Genomic DNA, 20,147 nt, shown 5'->3' with positions numbered 1-20,147 from the left:
CAGGCTGGTGGGGGGAGGGGGGCATTTGGGGGAGATCAGGCCAGCTGCAAGGAGCAGTTTGGGATGGGCAGGCAGGCAGGCTGGTGAGTGGTTAGAAGCCAGCAGTCCCAGATTGTGAGAGGGTTGTCTGACTGCCAGTTTAGGCCCAATCCCTGTAAACTGACAGTAGGACATCCTTCAATGGGTCCTAGATTGGAGAGGTGCAGGCCAAGCTGAGGAACAACACTTCCCCCAAACCCCCTGCACAAATTTCATGCACTAGGCCACTAGTACATCTTAATAATAGAAAGATAAATGACCCAATTAAAAAAAATGGGCAAGGGAACTAGATAGAATCTTTTTGAAAGAAGACAGAAGAAAGGCCAAGAGACATATGAAAACATGCTCAAACTAATTAATTACCTAAGAGATGCAAATCAAAATGAAAATGAGGTACCATATCACAGCTGTCAGAATGGCAATCATCAACAAATCAACAAAGTCTAGTGCTGGTGAGGATGCAGAGGAAAAGGAACCCTCATGCACTGCTGGTGGGTATGCAGACTGATGCAGACATTGTGGAGAATACTATGGAGTTTCCTCAAAAAACTTAAAATGGAACACCCATTTGCCCCAGTGATCTCACTTCTAGGAATATATCCCCAAGAAAATAAAAACACCAATCAGAAGGAATATATGCACCCCTATGTTCATAGCAGCACAATTCACCATAGCTAAGATTTTGGAGACAGCCTAAATTCCCATCAGCAGGTGAGTGGATTAGAAAACTGTAGTACATCTACACAATGGAATATTATGCTGCTATATAAAGAAAAAATTCTTACCATTTGCAGCAGCATGGATGGATCTAGAGAACATTACGTTAAGTGAAATAAGCCAGGAAGTGAAATAAAAATACCATATGATCTCACTCATTTTTGGAAAATAAAGAACATTATAACCTGATGAACAAAAAGATAGATACAGAGGCAGTAAAACACCCAACAGACTGTCAAAATACAATGGGAAGGCTGGGGAGTGTTGAGGGGGGAGGAGAGATCAACCAGGGGACTGTATGCATGCATATAAGCACACCCAGTGGACACAAGATTCTGGGGAGGTGGGGATAGGATGAGGGCATGTAGCAAGGGGTAATGGAGGCTGGGGGAAGGTCAATGGGAAAAAAGGAGATATATGTACTACTATATGTAATACTTTAAACAATAAAAATGATAAATATGAAAAAGAAAGTTATTAATATTAAAATCTTTCAGTTACCACTTGTTCATTTGTCTAAGTTTATATTCTTAAAATTGTGTCCAATGGGAGCTTCCTTAAACTGCAATTAGAGGGCATCTATACTAATAAAAGGGTAATATGCAAATTGGTCAGGACACCCTCACACAACAACTGAACAGCAGGCTGGGGGGGCAGTGAAGGGTGACCAGTTAGGGGCAACCAGCCTGGTAGAGAGGGGCATTTGGGGACTACCAGGTTGGCAGGGGGTCAGCGAGAGGGGACCAGGCTGGCATGGGGGACAATAAGGGGGTGACCAGGCTGGCACGGCAGGGGAGGAGCAGTTGGGGGTGACCAGGTCAGCAAGGGTGGCAGTTAGGGGTGATCAGGCAGGCAGTCAGGTGAGCAATTAGGAGCCAATGGTCCCAAATTGTGAGAGGGATATCTGATTGCAGTAAGACATCCCATCCCTCCAGGGGTCCCAGATTGGAGAGGGTTCTGGCTGGGCTGAGGCCCCTCCATACACTAATTTCATGCATCTGACCTCTAGTAAAGAAATAATTGTGGAGATCAAAATCCTACAGACCCCAAAATTAACCCTGAGCAAAATAGCTACCATTTAGTTTCAAAAGAAGTTATAAAACATGAACAGTAGAAATAATTTATATGTGAGAATAAAGCTTTGTTGAAAGTAGCGAGGTATAAAGAAATTAAGGTGCTAGTAGAGTATTTTACATCTAAAACACTGAAGCAAATAACTAAAGTTTTAAAAAGTTTAGTTAGATAATCTCAAAATTAGTTTTTATCTATTAGTTATGGAAGCATGTATAAAAATAAGAAAAGAAAGAGGAATGGGTAGTCAGGAAAGGAGACAGAAGCAAGATAAAAGAGGTAAAATTAAATTTCAAATTTTGACTCATCACTTGGAAAAGTATGAAGAAAAGAATCAGAAATATATTGCTCTTTGAAAAGCATAGGATCAATTTCATGGCATCAGAGTCTACACCTGGCCCCAAAAGGCTTATCTTGGGTTTATCTACACAACTTGTTTCTTACTTAAGAGCAATGACAATAAAAGCTTGGTCAAAAGATCTTAGACACTGGAAAATACACCAACTTTTTCTATTATTTATACTACATGATGTTTTAAAGAATTTTAAATCCATACCCATTTAGAAACATAACTTCCCCAACCCAAATAAATGTTAACTATGCTGGCGTCAATCCAGCAATGTATCTTTAACTCATAGGGAAATTTTATAGCTTATAATTGAAAACAATATATAAAACTCTTTTATATTGGATGTCTCCTTTGTAGTAATCACTCTTGCCTTTACAGAATCCCAAAATAAATTTACAATAGCAATCCCGTTCTTTAATTTACAAAAGAGGAAAATCCCAATATTGCCTTCAAACAGAAGGAACACAACCTCAATATATTTCTATCACACTATGAAGACTGTTAAGACTCCTATGGGGCACTTTGACATAACTCCTATAAATTTCCTACTTAAATTTTCAAACAGAGGAAACCAGAGATGCATAGGAGCACATAAACCCACCTTTTGGAGATGGTTCTGTACTAGTCTGCATTGCTAAAGGCTACTAAAAGGGCCGTAAAGGAAGTGGAATTATACTAAACAAGATTTTAGACTTCACATTATATTTATAAACACAGACTTCTGTGAAGTGCACAGAGACAAATGGGGAAATATTTTCAACTATGTGGGCTGGGAGGGAGGCAGTTAAAAGGATATTTAGCCCATAGGACCCATACATCTAAGTTCCACAGATACAAATGAAATAAGTAGCAAATACAGTATCTTCTTATACAGACACACATGTCATTACTAACTTTAATTGTTTCATTTTCACTTTCTACTTCATTTAATATGTGGAGCAAGCTTATATAAAGGCTATAAAGTACTAAATATCACAACTTATCCTTCATCCTTTTAAAATATGTTTTTATTATTTTTTTATAGAGAGAGAAAGAGAGAGGGAAATATAGAGAGAAACTTTGATGAGAGAGAAGCGTAAATCTGCTGCCTCCCGTATGTTCCTGACTGGGAATCCAACCCAAAACCCAGGCATGTTTCCTGAATGGTAATGGGAATTAAATCATGGAATGTTGGTGCATGGGATGACGCTCAACCAACTAAGCCACACTTGCTGGGCTATCCTTCATCTTAAATTCCATCACAAAATACTTGATATGTCTTTGTTGACATTTCCCATTTTAAAGTACAGAAAACAGGAATCATAACTAGAATAAATTATGTTTTTTAATTTGGATTAAAAAAGAAATAATTGCTTTCTTCAGATTATTCAAGTACAACCTCAAATTAAGGTCTCCAAATCCCTGTGCTCTTTTTTCTCATAGCTACTGTCATCAAGTATTGCAATTACATTTTTACTAATTTGCCTCTTTTTCAAGACTATGGTTATTTAATGGTAGAGACTGTATTCTAAGACCAGAAGTTGATACAGGAAGTGTCTTTGATAAATATTTGGTATAGTAATCTGATTGGGGAAAATTTTAATACCAAATAAAATACTTTAAGTTCTAGAATTTTATCTGTGACCATTTGTTCTATTTGATAAAATTTACTGAGTAATTATTATGTGCCAGGGACTGTCATAGACACTAGGAATACAACAATAAATAAAAAAATTAATAAGGTCCCTTACCTATATGAAAATCACCTTTTTGGGGGCAGCCAATTACCAAATAAAGCATCTGAAAATAAATAAGAGAATGAAAGTACCAGAAATATAAAAAGAGGCTAACATACATAGGAATAGTCAGGAAGCAATATATCTTTCCAAATAAAAAATAAAAATAAATAAAAAGCTTTTTGAGGATCATGTAAAAGTTAGAAAGGTAATACTAGCCTACAGCCTCATAAGGGTATGGTAAAAGACCTAAAGTTGATCCCATGTGCCACCTTGATATCTGAAACCAGGAAAGTCTGGAATGGCCTACCCTTAAGTTCTTCTTCCTTCTCTGCTCCTGTATGTCATGTCCCCTAGCTGAACAACCCTCCTTGTGAAATGGACTAAATGCAACTGCTATTACTGAAGAGCAGGTTTTAGGTCCTTGCTAGGCATCCAAATTATTTAAAGTAGCCAATCATACCTTACCACAGGAACCACAGCACACCTGACCACATCATTCTACAAAGTCTGTCTCTCATGGTCCTGCTTGCTTACTCTTTTTCTAAGTGTAACCCTGTGTAGCCATGCATGGTATATGATATCCTCTTCCCCCAGGATGGGAGTTATGTGAGGAATAAAATGCTGTCAATTTCATCTGTTTGGGGTTGAATGCAGTGTGTTCAGTCATCCCATTATACTAGGGTGGGAATTCTCCTAACCAACAGGGGGAACAAGAAGTAATCAAAATAGAGTTCTAAATTTCTAGCACAAAGTTCCACAAAGAAAGACAAATGCATTTTTATCCATAGAATACTATCCTAAGACTCAAAAACCCCAGGACAAATCTTATTTATGTCTTTTCTTTTATTGCTTAAATTATTACATATACTATTATGGTACATATATCTCCTTTTTTACCCCATTAACCTTCCCTCAGCCTCCCCTACACTTTGTTGCATGCCCTCATCCCAGCCCCACCCCTAGTGTCTTGTGTCCATTGGTGTGCTATGCATGCATACAAATCCTTTGGTTGATCTATTACCCTCCCTCCCCAACAATCCCCAGTTTTCCCACTGTAATTTGATAGTCTGTCGGGTGCTTTAATGCCTCTGTATCAATTTTTTTGTTCATCAGGTTATGTTCTTTATTTTCCAAAAATGAGTGAGATCATGTGGTACTTTTCTCTAATTGCCTGGCTTATTTCACTTAACACAATGCTCTCCAAGTCCATCCATGCTGTTACAAATGGTGAGAATTCCCTTTTTTGGGGGGATGGAGGGGTGAGGGGGTTAATAGCAGCATAGCACTCCATTGTGTAGATATACCAGAGTTTTTCAAACCACTCATCTGTTGATGGTCACTTAAGCTGCTTCAAATCTTAGCTATGGTGAATTGTGCTGCTATAAATATAGGGGTGTATATATTCCTTCTTATTGGTGTTTCTAAGTTTCTTGGGATATATTCCTAGGAGTAGGATTACTGGGTCAAAAGGGAGCTCCATTTTTAGATTTTGAGGAAACTCCATACTATTCTCCACAGTGACTGCATCAGTCTGCATTCCCACCAGAGCAGTGTAAGAAGGTTCCCTTTTCTCAGCATCCCCGCCAGCACTTATTCTTTGTTTATTTGTTGATTAGATGGTACCACGTGGTCATTTTGATTTGCACCTTTCAGATAATTAGTGACCTTGAAGATGTTTTCATGTGTCACTTGGCCTTCCTTCTGTCTTCTTTCAAAAAGATTCAATTTAAGGTCCCTTGCCCATTCTTTTACTGGATCATTTATCTTCCTTTTATTAAGTTGTATAAGTTCCCTGTAGATGTTGGAGATTAAACCTTTATCAATGATAACATTTGCAAATACGTTCACCCATAAGTGGGCTTTCTTGTCATTTTGTGGATGATTTCTTTTGCTGTGAAAAAGCTTTTTATTTTTATGTAGTCCCATTTGTTTATTTTCTCTTTAGTTTCCATTGCCTAGGAGCAGTATCAATGTAGAAATTGCTTCAGCATATGTCTAAGATTTCTCTGCCTGTGGATTCACATAGAATTTTTATGGTTTCTTGTCTTATGCCCAAGTCCTGTAAATATTTTGAGTTTATTTTTGTATATGGTGTAAGTAGGTGGTCTAGTATCATTTTTTTGCATGTTTCCCAACAACATTTATTGAAGAGACTGTCTTGACACTATTGTATGTTCATGCCTCCTTTGTCAAATATTAATTGAGCATAGTGGTTTGGGTTGATATCTGGATTCTCTATTCTATTCCATTGGTCTATATGTCTGTTTTTGTGTCAGTAACAGGCTGTTTTGAGAAGAGTGGCTTTGCAATACAGTTTGAAATCTGGTATTGAGAAACCACCTACTTTGTTCTTTTTTCTCTGGATTGTTGTGGATATTGGAGGTCTTTTTTTATTCCAAATTAATTTTTGGAGAGTTTTTCTAGGTCTGTGAAATATGCTGTTGGTGTTTTAATGGGCAGTGCATTGAATCTATGGATTGCTTTGGGTAGTATGGACATTTTAATGATGTTTATTCTACCAATCTATGAATATGGTATGTTCTTCCCTCTGTTTATGTCTTCCTCTATCTCTTTTTTCAGTGTCCTATAGTTTTTCACATATAGTTATTTTACCTCCTTAGATAAGTTTATTTCTAGGTATCTTAATTTTTTTGGTGTGATGGTAAGTGGGATTGCTTTTTTAGTCTCTCTTTCTGTAAGTTCACTATTGGTGTATAGAAATGTCATAGGTTTCTTGGAACTAATTTTGTATCCTGCTATATTGCCAAATTCATTTATTAAGTCTAATAGGTTTTTGTTTTTTTTTTGATGGAGTATTTTGTGTGTGTTTTTTTATATACAATATCATGTCATCTGCAAGTAAGGACAGCTTTACTTCTTCTTTTCCAATTTGGATGACCATTATTTCTTCTTCTTGTCTAATTGCAGTGGCTAATACTTCCAATACTATGTCAAACAGAAGTGGTGAGATTGGGCATCCCTGTCTTGTTCTTGTTCTTAGGGGAACTTGTTTTAGTTTTTGTACATTGAGTATGATGTTAGCTGTGGTTTTATCATACATGGCTTTTATTATGTTGAGGTATGATCCTTCTATTCCCACCTTGCTGAGAGTTTTTATCAAGAAGGGGTGTTGGATTTTGTCAAGTGCTTTTCCTGAATCAATTGATATGACTATGTGCTTTTTATCTCTCAATTTGTTTATGTGATGTATCACATTTATTGATTCATGGATATTGTACCATCCTTGCATTCTTTGTCATGGTATATGATCTTTCTGATGTACTGCTGCATGCAATTTTTACCAAGCAACAGAGACTCTGATACTCGATTCTCAAGACAGGCACAGGAGGTCTCTGAGACCTGACATGCGCTAGGAGATTCAGATTCTTGGCACATACCAGTAGGGTCTCTGTTTCATTGCAGAGCAGGTGGGGTCCTGATTCTAGGAGTGCACACGAGGCCACTCTAAGCTCCAAGGACTCTGATCCTGAAAGAGCGTGGTTTTCACCAACCCAAGGAGCCACATGTCTTGGTGTCAGAGCTCTTCAGTGTCCCTGTGAGCACATGCATCAAGAATTAGAATCACTAGTTCTAAGTGTGAATGCATACTGGAAATCAGGGATTTCAGGTGCACGATGAGAAACAGAGTCAAGTCACTTATGCTCAGTGCTGCCTCCAGTGTGGTGAATCAGGGTCCCTGGTCTGCTTGGGAGACTAGGTTGCACAGTCGCACTGTGTTGGCAGGAAGTCCATGTCTGCCCTGTAGAAAACAGCCTTCCATGTGTGCTTGCCCTGAATCAAAGTCAGGTGGCACTGTTACCCTGTGTGGGTGTGGGGTCTGGTTGCAAGAAACAGACTCCCTGAATTCATGCACCCAGGCTCAGATTCAGTACAGCCTCCCTGTGTGGGTGTGGGATCTGGTCGCAGGAAGCAAACTTCCCATGTCTGTGCACTCAGGCTCAAATTCACGTAGAGTTGCTGCTGTTCTGTCTATGTGTGGGCAGGAGGCCTGTTTGTGTAAAAAGGGTCTGACAGTTCCTATGCCCCTGCCACAGGCTGGTGGGGAGGGGAATTGGCTCTGTGACTCACAAAAATCTGCAGCTGGGGTGCCTGGAGTCTTGATATCTGTGGGTCTACAACTGTGGTCACAGGTAATAAAGTGTATTGTTGGAAGATGGCAGATGAAACACTGTGAGGGACAGGCTCTGGATACAACCTCAAAAGAATCTTTGTAGCCCTGGACAGTGTTGCTCAATTGGTTGGAATGTTGTCCCATGCACCAGTAGGTTGTGGGTTTGATTCCTGGTCATAGTACTGTGGGGACCCTATCTAGAGTGTACTGTATGTTCAAGGCCACTCTGAGCATGGGAATCCCAATCAGGGTGTTCAATGCTAAATTGAAATACACAGGTGCAAAAGCAAGGATGCAGCAAGCTATATACTGGGCAGTAGTTCCTTTCTGTATTTGGCACAAAGCTTATTTGGTTTGTGCTTCTTTAGAGCTTGTATATATGTTGCTATTAACCAGCCTGTTGCTGGCTGCTTTGTTTGTAATAAAGCATATTCCATTTTCCTGCTTGTTCTTTTAGTTCCCAATACCTAGAAGGGTCAAGTCCCTGGCTGAGAAGCTTGCCCTTGACAGGTACATACCTAGATTGTAGGTTCAAACCCTGATTGGGACCCTAATGGAAACAACCACTTGATGCCTATCTCTCACACATTTATGTTTCTTGCTCTTTCTCTTCCTCCTCTAAAATCAATTAAAAATAAAATTTTGATAAAAGACATTTGACACACTTTTCTGCATTTGTTCTTAGGTACTTTTTTTGGTACCAAACCATTTTTTAATTAAGCTTTAAGAAAATCTTAAGTAAATGAAATAGCAAAATGGATCAATAATTCCTTATTGTTTATTCTCCTCTTACTTAAATACACCATACTATTTTCATTTGTCTCATGTCTTATTTAGATACTAGAGGCTCAGTGCATAAAATTCATGCATGGGGGAGGTCCCCTCAGCCCAGCCTGCACCTTCTCCAATCAGGGACCCCTCTGGGGATGTCCAACTGCCAGTTTAGGGATGAGGGCCTAAATTGGCAGTTGGACATCCCTCTCACAATCCTGGACTGCTGGCTCCTAATTGCTTACCTGCCTACCTGCCTGATCACCCCTCACTGCCTCTGCATGTTGGCCTGATCACCTCCAACTGTCTTCTCCTCCCCTCAACCCTGGTTTTCCCTAATTGCCCCCTGCTGCCAGCCATGTTGCCCCCAACTGCCCCCTCCCTGCCAGCCTGGTTTCTACTAACTGCCCCCCAGCCAGTCTAGTCACATCTCACTGCCCCCTCCTGTCAGCCTAACACCCACAACTGCCTCTCTTTGCCAGCCTGGTTGCCCCTAACTGCCCCCCGACCAGCCTGGTTGCCCCTAACTTCCCCCCTCTGCCAGATTGATCACCCCAAATTGTTCCCCCCTGCTACCTGGTTGCCCCCAACTTCTTCTCTGCCAGACTTATAACCCTTCATGCTCCCCCACCATGCCAAGCTAGTTGCCCCATGCAGCCTGCTGTTTAGTCATTTGGTCATCCTTCACTAACACCCTTCCAGCCTCGTCATAGGAAGCCATCTTGTGATGGTGTGAGGGTTAATTTGCATATCACCACTTTATAATATAATATGGGAAAATATAGGTTTTCTTGGTATTCTCTGCAGAAATAAGTTCATGAATTTTCAGAAGTACATTTTCCTATGCACCACTCATCTTATATAAAACAATGTCATTTATTTTAATTCCCTGCAATGTTTAACAATGAGGCAAAAATAAGCAATCTAAGACTGATTCAAGGAGCAAGACATCTGAATCAAGCTTTAAAAGATATATATGACACTGCTCAGAAATTTTGACTAGTGAATATTCTTACAGGTTTTTCATTTCTCACAATTTATATGAAAAAAGAGCCTGTTATGTTCAAATCTTCCTGGCAAATAAAATAACACAGAAAGCTAAGTACAACATGTTTACTTTCTTAGCTTAAGAGAAAACATTAAATGCAGGCATATTAAATATACAGTAAACATGCCATGTGTTTTGAAAAGTCAACAAAATCTTGATTTTCTATGTCACAGGTGATGCAACAGATGCAAACAAATACCAAAACCATTTGAGACCAAAATTAGGTAATACTATTAGTGAAACAACAATAAACACAAGAGTTCATCAGAGTTCGACCAATGAATGAATATCTAATTGTATTGTTTACTAAAACTGATCATCAGGCTAATAATACCTGAAAAGCTTTGTTAATACTTTTATTTAAATATTCTTATTTTATGATTTACTCATCAAGCGGAAATATGTACAACAGTTATTTCAAACCAGGAAAAACAGGGGTGATATTTTTCCCATGCCTGTAAAAAAAGTCATTTTAAAAATCAATTTTAAGTAATTCCTTATTTGGTGCTTTATAACCACTTTCTACTTTAGGAAGATCATTTAGAAAGGCAGAACCAAATATACAATGTTTAACAGGTCATCATCAAAATAACCAAATGGACTTCAAATGTACTTTTGAGTTCTTTCTGAACAACCCAGGTCTTGTACTAATTACACTTTACCGGATTCTCTGTAATGTTAACAACATGAATCTTAAAATAGAAAAATTGGCTTTGATACTTAAAATTATCCTCCTCTACCACAGCTACCTCTCAAATATTTTAAGCAGAAAATTAATCTGGTTGTTAGGGGTTGATGTAATATGTGTGAACCACAATCCATATGGATTCTTTAAATTTTAGGATTAATACCAACTTCAACATTTAATCGATTTACCCACTCTGAGGTTGCATGGAAGACGAAAGTGAAAATGTCAGTACTAGCAGAAGCACATAGGATATAGCACCTGAAGATGGAAAAATACAGCTCTGTGTTTTGTTATTAATGCCAAACCAGGCTCATATGTTTCCATGGGCTTAATAGCTGACATTCTCCAAAAGACTATGTTATTTGGTTCTATGTCTGAAATTCTCTTTAAATTTCAATAATAAATTTAAATTTAGAGAGGAAATGTATATTTGTTTAATTTTGGGGTGAAGATCATTAAAGTATGAGGTCAATTTTCTGGGAGGCAAGTCATGACTATGTAGCAGTGGGAAAAAATGCCACAAAGCCCAGGGTGCAAGGCTGACAACATGCAGACAGCAGCCCTGAGTGGCAGTACTGTGATTCAGGGATTTAGAGCAACCACCTCATAGGGGAAGACAATGTTTCCTAACAGATAAAGATTATACCCACTACTAATGAGACATATACACATCACTACTGATGACATCTCACTGTGACAAGTTAGAAATGTGAAGTTAACTCCAGGAAATGAATCTGGACTATGAACTTGAAGATAGACAGTACAAACAGCAGTTGAGTGAAATATGCTTGTGCAACAATCTTTTTTCCCCTTTAAAGTCTACAGAAAAATCTTCAAATAGACAAGATAATTAATTCTCATAATAATAATAACAATAATACTACATCTACATAGCCAAGGTCTCCATTGGATTCCACTGATTATCTGGTGTGTCACAGGCACATTTGCTTATGAGTCTGCAGGATTCTGATCAATTCTTTCTGGAAATATTAGCTTCTCACAGACTGCTTGCTTGATCGGTAAATACTGTGACATTTTATTAGGTTCCCTGAAGAGGGAATGTGGGGCATGAATAAGCAATTCTGCTCTCTCATGATGTATATTCTAGTAACATATAAGTCTTGTCCACCTTGTGGTCAAGTCTCGTGTCATTCATTCTGATAAGCATTCCATCAATTCTCAAGAAAAATTGCATCAACAGGAAAAATCTGGAAGGCATTAACTCTAATTTTCACACTTAGGCTTGAAACTCCATGATCATGAAGTTCATCCTCAAACAGGAGAACTTCTTAAAAATACTTAATCCTCTCTCTGGCTTTCAATTTCTCTGTATCTATATGATCTGTTGTAGGCACAACCTTTAACTTGAGGTATTCTCCAAGTAATGTTCCCTTAAAATCTGTTGTAAAGGTCCAACCATATGGTTTAATAACTTCCTTGGAGTGCTCACCCTCCATCCTGCTTTCCTGCCACTCCTCTGCACAGGCTACTTGAAGCATTCCTTGGTAGTTGTTCACACATCTTAATGTATCTGTAGCATTGAACTCAATCCAAAAATCCAGAATCATGCTGAATTCTTAAAATGTTGTCTTCAAACATAATTTCAGAGATGTTGGCATATGCAATTCATTAGCTAACTTCTCCATGTCCAGGGGACTTTATGATGTGGGTCTTGGTCATAGTTAGCTTCCAGGTCCCAAAGTTCCGGTGGCTGCTCTGGAAGTCATGGATCTTTATGGCTGTGGTGGGGGCAGTGGAGAAGGCAGGATGGGCAGCAGTGGACACCCGTTTCCCCCCCTCTGCACCAGCCCCCTCAACTTCTGAGCTGTTACCATGTCCAGCCCCACCCCAATGTGGAACTGATACCCGCCCTTCTCTGCCAGAGAAGAGGTAGATTTTTATTGTTCAAACTAAAGTTTTATAGCCCAGCTGGAGTGAGCCACTGGTTGAGCTTTGACCTATGATATAGAAGGTCATGGTTTAATGCCTGGTTAGGGCACATGCCTGGATTGTGGGCTCTATCCCTAGTAGGGCACAGTGCAAGAGGCAGCCAATCCATCATTCTCTCTCATCTTTGATATTTCTATCTCCCTCTCTCTTCCTCTCTGAAACCAATAAAAATATATTTTACAAAATAAAGTTTTGCCCCAACCGGTTTGGCTCAGTGAATAGAGCATCAGTCTGTGGACTCAAGGATCTCAGGTTCTATTCCAATCAAGGGCATGTACCTTGTTTGAGGCCACATTCCCAGTAGGGGGTATGCAGGAGGCAGATGATTGATGTTTCTCTCTCATAGATGTTTCTAACTCTCTCTCCCTCTGACTTCCTCTGCAAAAAAAAAAAAAAATCAATAAAATATATTTTTTTAAATAATAAAGTTTTATAATAATTGTAAGTATATTATAATTCTAGTCATGCTACTTAATGTAATAAATATATTTAAAATTTTAGGAATATAGGCCACTTTTTAAAAAAATATATTTTATTAATTTTGTGCAGAGAGGAAGGGAGAGAGATAGACAGTTAGAAACATCCTTGAGAGAGAGTCAGTGCTGCCTCTTGCACACCCCCTACTGGGAATATGCCTGCAACCAAGGTACATGCCCTTGACCGGAATCAAACCCGGGACCTTTCAGTCCCTAAGCCGATGCTCTATCCATTGAGCCAAACCGGTTTCGGCAGAATATAGGCCACTTTTAATTTCTAATGTAAAGATTACTTTAACCAAGGTTCTAAAAAGAATTTCAAGATAGATTTATATTAATATGTAGAATCTTCTAATGGCTTAAAGCACAATTTTATATTTAAAACAAAAAGTAGATTGTATAATAGCAATCAATCATTCCAGAGTTAATTATCCAAGTGATTTTAATTGGAATTTTATTATGTAAAACAACATTTATATTAGAAAATTAAAACAAATCTATTTGCCTCTATGGAAGATAATTGGTCACAACTGTTATGCAGAACTTTTATAATAAAAGATAGCCTAGGTAATATTTTATTTTATTTTTCTGTATTTTGTGAATAATACAATAAAAAAATCATGTCAGTTAAAGTATCAAATAAAATATGTCAAAATACAATTATTTGGGAAAAACCCACCATTGCAAAAGGAAAAATATGGTAATCCCAGAAATATTTTTCCTCTATCACTTAACAGCTACTAGAGATTTTTCTTTCCTAAATTAAATTAAAGCAATTAATTGTATTATAAAACAGAATTTAGTTAATAATTATTTGATTCTTCAGCTGCTTATCACAGTGAGAGAACTCACTTTGAGTTATTTATTTGTTTACTAGTGGCTCAGTGCACGAAATTTGTGCACATTAAAAGGGAATTAATTAGAGAAAATATTTTAATATTGCTATTTGCCCTTTCTTTATAATATAAATGTCAGAGATGAAAGAAAATTAGTAAATTGTATATGGAAATCTTCCTCCTGTCAGAGTCTAGGGCATGTTGTGGGACCTGGAGTCAAGTCTCCACCCACCCGCACGTGCCTCAGAATCACACAAGACCCAGACCTGGTTGGCTTCACCCACTTTGGGCAAGATCCAGACCCAGCTGTCCCTTCCTCTGTAAAGCCCCACCAGGTGGGAGTGCAGTCTCAGATACTCTGGCACACCCTCAGGTTCCCCAGCCTGGCACAGGGGCAGGGGCCATGGCTTGAGGTCTCCCAGCCCAGGACTGGGGAGACAGTTGCAGCCTGAGGTGCCCCAGACTGGGCTGGGGAGGGGAGCACACTTTTAGGTCCCCCATCAAGCCCCTCCAGGTGGGAAGCATGGCCTGAGGTCCGCTGTCAAGCCCCACTTGGCAGGGGGCACAGCCTCAAGTCCCTTCCCTTGGGTCAGCACCACGCAGCCTTGGATCCCAGCTGATTTCACCTTAAGGCTCATTAAGGGAACTCAGCCTTCACTGTGGGCACACCCATCTTGTGTTATGGAAACTCTGCCTCCACTGTGAAAGTGTGATGGCCAATTTTCATATTCCCTCTTTATTAGGTAAGATTTTTTTTTATTTAATTCTTTATTGTTTAAAGTATTACATATGTCTCCTTTTTCTCCATTGAACTCTCCCCAGTTGTTCCCAATCCCTTAGCACATGCCCTCACCCTCCTACTGTCCATCTCCATGCATTAGGCTTATATACATGCGTACAAGTCCTTTGGTTAATCTCTCACTCCCACACCTCCCCACCCACACCCTACCTTCCTCTGAGGTTGAATACTCTCCAGGTCCATTCATGCTGTTGCAAATGGTAAGAGTCCTTCTTTTTTACAGCAGTATAATATTCCATTGTGTAGATGTGCCACATTTTTTTTGATCCATTTATCAGCTGATGGGCAATTAGACTGTCTCCAAATCTTAACTATTGTAAATTGTGCTGCTATGAACACAGGAGTGCATATATCCTTTCTGATTGATGTTTCTGATTTCTTGGGATATATTCCTAAAAGTTGGATTGCTGGGTCAAATGGGAGTTCTATTTTTAATTTTTTAAGGAAACTGCTCCCAACTACCTTCCCCTGCTGGCCTGATCATCCTCATGGCTTTTATTAGTATAGATATGACCCTTCACAGAAAATTTTACTAACTTTGCTTTACAATAAATGCTTGACATTAAATCATTGGGACCAGACACCAAGATTTCCTTTCTTTGAATAGTGGAGGGAATAATTATCTTGTCTTTAAGTTGCCCTGAAATTAAAATGAGATAATGACTTAGAAAAGTATAAAATCACCATATAAATACAACTGTCTTTTTATGTACTGAAAAAACAATAAAGTGGTAAAATGAAAAACTATTTTTATTCTCCCCATTTCTTCCTTTACAGCTTGTATTTAAACTTCGAAATTTATAAAAATTTCACTCCAATTTTCATTTCTTTACATTCAATATTATTTTGTATTGGTTTCAGGTTTTATATTAGTTACATAATAGTTGTTAAACAATCATATACTTTACAAAGAGTTCCCTGATATTTCCAGTACACACCTGGCATCATACCATCATTATAACACTATTGACTATATTCCCTATTTAAGTGACAATGGGTTTATAGGTTCCTTCCAGTCTTTCTTTTCTGCTGTTGGCCTTTTCTTTACTTTCTCACTTCTTTCCTCATTTTCCTTATATACAATAGTATCTTAATTGGCCATCAAAGCTCAGTGAAGGCACTAGGACACTCCACTTAGCACTGGGAGCTTCTCTGAATCACATCAGTCAGTCTGGTACCCTGCAGTGCTGCACCCCTCCACCGAGGTGGCACTGCCCTCCAACATCCGCTTCAGGGCTGCAAGTCCTTGCCCCTCTGCCCCAGTGTCCTTCCTTGCCCCTTAATCCATGGCCAGGCCCACCCATCTCTTGGAGCCAGTGCAGGCGAGGCAGATCCCTGCCTCCTGGTCCCCTGCCCCAGCCCAAGCCCCCTCTGGTGCACCCTGCCTCACCAGGTTTTTGCCTTTGATCTATGGCATTGACAACATTATACTCCTAGCAAGCCTGGTACCCAGAGAGGCACAGGGTTAGTTCTTGGCCCAGAATGTTAGAGGTTGCAGTCACATCTACAGATGTCACCCAGAGTCTGCTGGTGAAGGTAGCACCTGGGTGGCGTGTCCTCATAGAGAGATGATGAGGCACTGCTCAGCACCCTTGGAACATTCTCCTCCTTACCAGCTGCTTTGCAAAGCTGTGGCATTCGTCCTGGAGCCGCCCCTCAGTCAGCCCTGCATTTGAGCCTATGGTCTCCGGCCTCTTTTTCCACATTCAGCCTTTATCTATCCTTCTCTTCTGCAGTGCTTGGGCTCCAAGCCCAAAAGAAAAGAACCAAGACCAAGAAGGACAAAGCCCAAAAGAAGTGAGTCTTGAACCCCCACATCCCATTCTCTGGATTTCCTCCCACATCTCCTTTCTGTGTTACATCTTGAATGGGCACCCTGTTGTCCAGCCACATGGCCACTGGGCAACCTGGTTGAGTCAGTCTCCACAAAGCTGTGAATCTGTGGCCAGAGGCCCTATCTGTATCTCAGCAACCCCATGCCTGTGATGCTCACAGGCTCCACGGGAGTGGCTAAGCAAGCCCAGCTGCTCCTCCCCAGGGCAGCAATGTTCCCAAGGCCCTGCAGCCATGACTAGGCTGGCCGCTGCTCCTCCCAGGGCCTGTGATGGATCCAGACCCCACCTTCCAGGGCCCCAATGAACTGGTACCTTGCCAGCGGTGTCTGGCGCTGTCCACCAGGCAACCCCTGCCCCCGATGGACATGTACCCCCAAGAACGGGCATGGCGCTGCCAATCTGCCTATGTATGAAAATTTACTTACCATCTTTGATGGATTAATTTGCATACTCGCTCTGATTGGCTGGTGGGCATGGTTTGGTGTAGTGGAGTGATGGTTAATTTGCATGTTTCTTTTTTATTAGTGTAGATGCTAGCTCTCTCCACTAAAGAAGCCGAAGAAAAAATGACTAACCAAATTTCTGTATTGTCTAGATAATGGTCTTAAAAATATTGATATTATTTACCACTAAGGGAAACTAGTTCTTCTTACAGGAACATTGTTATATTGAATAAATAAGAAACAAAGACCATTTGAATCATGTCAAAAGGACTCAGTTGATAAATTCACAGGCTTCCACTGGCCATTGATATAATAATTTCAGGTTCAAAGAAATAAATTAATTATAATAAAAATTTAAATCTATGACTTTATAATATTTTTCATATATAGTAAACTTTCTATTTCAGCAGTCACCAACCTTTTGGACCTCATGGACCACCAATGGTCCATGGACCACCAATTGGTGACTGCTGTTCTATATTGTGGACCTAGCTTTAATGGAATTCAGATTTAACAGAGAAAATTTCCAGTTGCTATGTCATATAAATTAACACCCTGTTAAGTTTAAAAGTTTTTAATCAAGATGTGCTCATAATTAAATTAAAAAGTTATTTTTTGTTATTAATTCAATTATTTTTAAATATGCTTTTATTGATTTTAGAGAGGAAGGTTGAGGGAGAAAAATATAGGTATATCAATGATGACAGAGAATCATTGATTGGCTGACTCCTGCACACCCCACACTGAGGATGAGCCCTCAACCCAGGCATGTGCTCTCACCAGGAATCATACCATAACATCTTGGTTCATAGGTTAGAACCACACTGGCTGGGGCTTCACTGTTATTTTATAAATAGACCATATGTTGAAAAAAAACATTGTACTAAATTCTCCAACATTCTATATAATAAAAGGCTAATATGCAAATTGTCCCCTTGGGAGTTCCACTGACCAGTTTAACTGCTCACTATGACATGCACTGGCCACCAGGTGGCAGAGCGGAATGAAGGAAGGCCCTGGCTGGAAGCCTGTAGCTGTGGGAAGGAAGACCTGCCAGGCCTAGGGACCCTACCTGTGAACAAATTTCATGCACTAGGCTGCTAGTAAATTATTATTACATATCTACGACTATAGTCTACATATTGAAACGCTAGAGTCACCTCTTGCAAACAATGTTCCAAGAATGATTAACATGTGATCATACCACATCACATGCATGCCTGGTATTTGGTTATGTTGTCACGTGGACTGACTTTATGCAGCAGTTTTAAATCATGCCAACTGATGTTTCCATATGCATTAAGCCAGTGGTCGGCAAACTCACTAGTCAACAGAGCCAGATACAACAGTACAACGATTGAAATTTCTTTTGAGAGCCAAATTCTTTAAACTTAAACTTCTTCTAACACCACTTCTTCAAAATAGATTCACCCAGGCCCTGGTATATTGTGGAAGAGCCACACTCAAGGGACCAAAGAACAGTATGTGGCTTGTGAGCCAAAGTTTGCAGACCACGACATTAAGCCATGGCCCAGCCATGTGTGTGTATTTGTTTATTCTCAGTGACTAGTGAATGCATGCATTTACTAGAACTAGTCAATATAAATTTAAAATTATAGTAATACATATAGAAAACTTTTGTGTGACATTAAGCTTTTCATATATACTTAATTTTCATTACACAAACATAACTACATAAGTAAGAACAGAAAAATTAATTTGTCTTTTTGTTTGTTTGTTTGTTTGCTTGGTTAATCCTCACCCAAGGATATTTTTTCCATTGATTTTTAAACAAAGTGGTAGGTGGAAGGGAGAGATAGTGAGAGAGAAACATAACATAAGAGAGACATATTAATTGATTGCTTCCTGCACATGCCCCAACTGAGGTCAGAGATCTAGGTATGTGCCCTTGACAGGAATTGAACACAGAACCCTTCAGTCCACAAGCTGACACTTTATCCACTGAGCCACAGGGTAGGGTTAATTTGTCAAATTTTTAACACACCCATTCAGAAAATCTAATTTAATATATAATGACTTTCAGATTTAATGAACAACCCTAGCCTGAAATAGTTTGTTATATCAAGATTTTATTGTAAAATCTTGTGAGGGTGATAGAGAGTCAATTTAATCTCTAAACCTAGTAACTTAAAGATAAAGAATCAAGCATTTATTCTATATTTCCTGTATTAACTGTTCTACTAGGTAACCACATAGAGGAAAGTATCGATTTTATTCACCTAATATTTGAAAAGGAAACAATAGGACTAGCTCTGAACAGTGTAGCTCAGTTGGTTGGGCATCATTCTGTGCACTGAAAGGTTTCAGGTTCAATGTCCAGTTAGGTTGCAGGTTAGATATCCAGTAGGGGGCATGCAGGAGGCTCCCAATCATGTTGACTGCAATTCAATAAGTTACTCTGTTTTCCACATTCTCTAAAATTTACAGCAAATTCACAGACTTGATCAGACTCGGAGTCAATTGATTTGAGTTTTCTTTCATCAGAAGGCACTTAATTAAGTTTTCTCTGTTTTTCTTATGTTAGCTGTTGTTTATGTTAATGCTTTTGTTATGTTATGTTATTTTTATGTTATGTTATTGATTATTTCTTTGAGAGCCGCAAACATCAACTTGTAGTTCTATTATTTCCTTTAATATGTGTTTTTATTGATTTTTTTTTTAAAGAGAGAGAAATGGAGATGGAGAGAAAGAGACAGGACTATAAAAGTCAAAATAGCAGTTGCTTTTGCAAGAGGGATATGATTATGATTGGGAGTTTATAGCTGAATATTTTTGAGGGGTATGGTAAAGTTCTATGTCTTGACCTGGGTGATAGTTAAAATAACTCATTAATCCATATATTTGTGCGCTTTTCTGTATCTGTACTTTATTTACAACCAAACTGTTTTAAGGACAATTATTGTGGAGTAATTCAATAGCAACTTTACAGTTTAAAGTCATGACACACAAAAGTTCAGGAAAAAAATTGTGCTTCTCTTAGAATAAAATAATTCATCATGTTGTAGTATATAAAACTCAAAATTCAGGAAAAAAATTGTGCTTCTCTTAGAATAAAATAATTCATCATGTTGTAGTATATAAAACTCAAAATTCTTGCCTGCCCAGTATGGCTCAGTGGTTGAGCATCTACCCATGCACCAAGAGGTAGCTGGTTTCATTCCTGGTCAGGGCACATCCCAAGTAGGGGATATGCAAGAGGCAGCCAACTGCTGATGTTTCTCCTCCATGTCTCAATATCTCTCTCCCTCTATCTT

The 20,147-nt window shown here is 39.1% G+C and overlaps 1 pseudogene across 1 annotated transcript; it reads right to left on the bottom strand.

The window, feature by feature from the left end:
- Window positions 1-11,481: 11,481 nt before the first annotated feature.
- On the bottom strand, window positions 11,482-16,232 carry LOC311615356 (TIP41-like protein; annotated as a pseudogene). Its single transcript has 2 exons — window positions 16,138-16,232; window positions 11,482-12,409 (listed from the first exon to the last, which is right to left on the bottom strand). The product of its transcript is annotated as a TIP41-like protein (transcript).
- Window positions 16,233-20,147: the final 3,915 nt, after the last annotated feature.

The sequence above is a fragment of the Pipistrellus hanaki genome (genome assembly GCF_964339955.1).
Source record: "Pipistrellus hanaki genome assembly, chromosome: 2".
Taxonomy (NCBI): Eukaryota; Metazoa; Chordata; class Mammalia; order Chiroptera; family Vespertilionidae; genus Pipistrellus; species Pipistrellus hanaki.
This window is presented reverse-complemented; position numbering and strand designations above follow the sequence as displayed.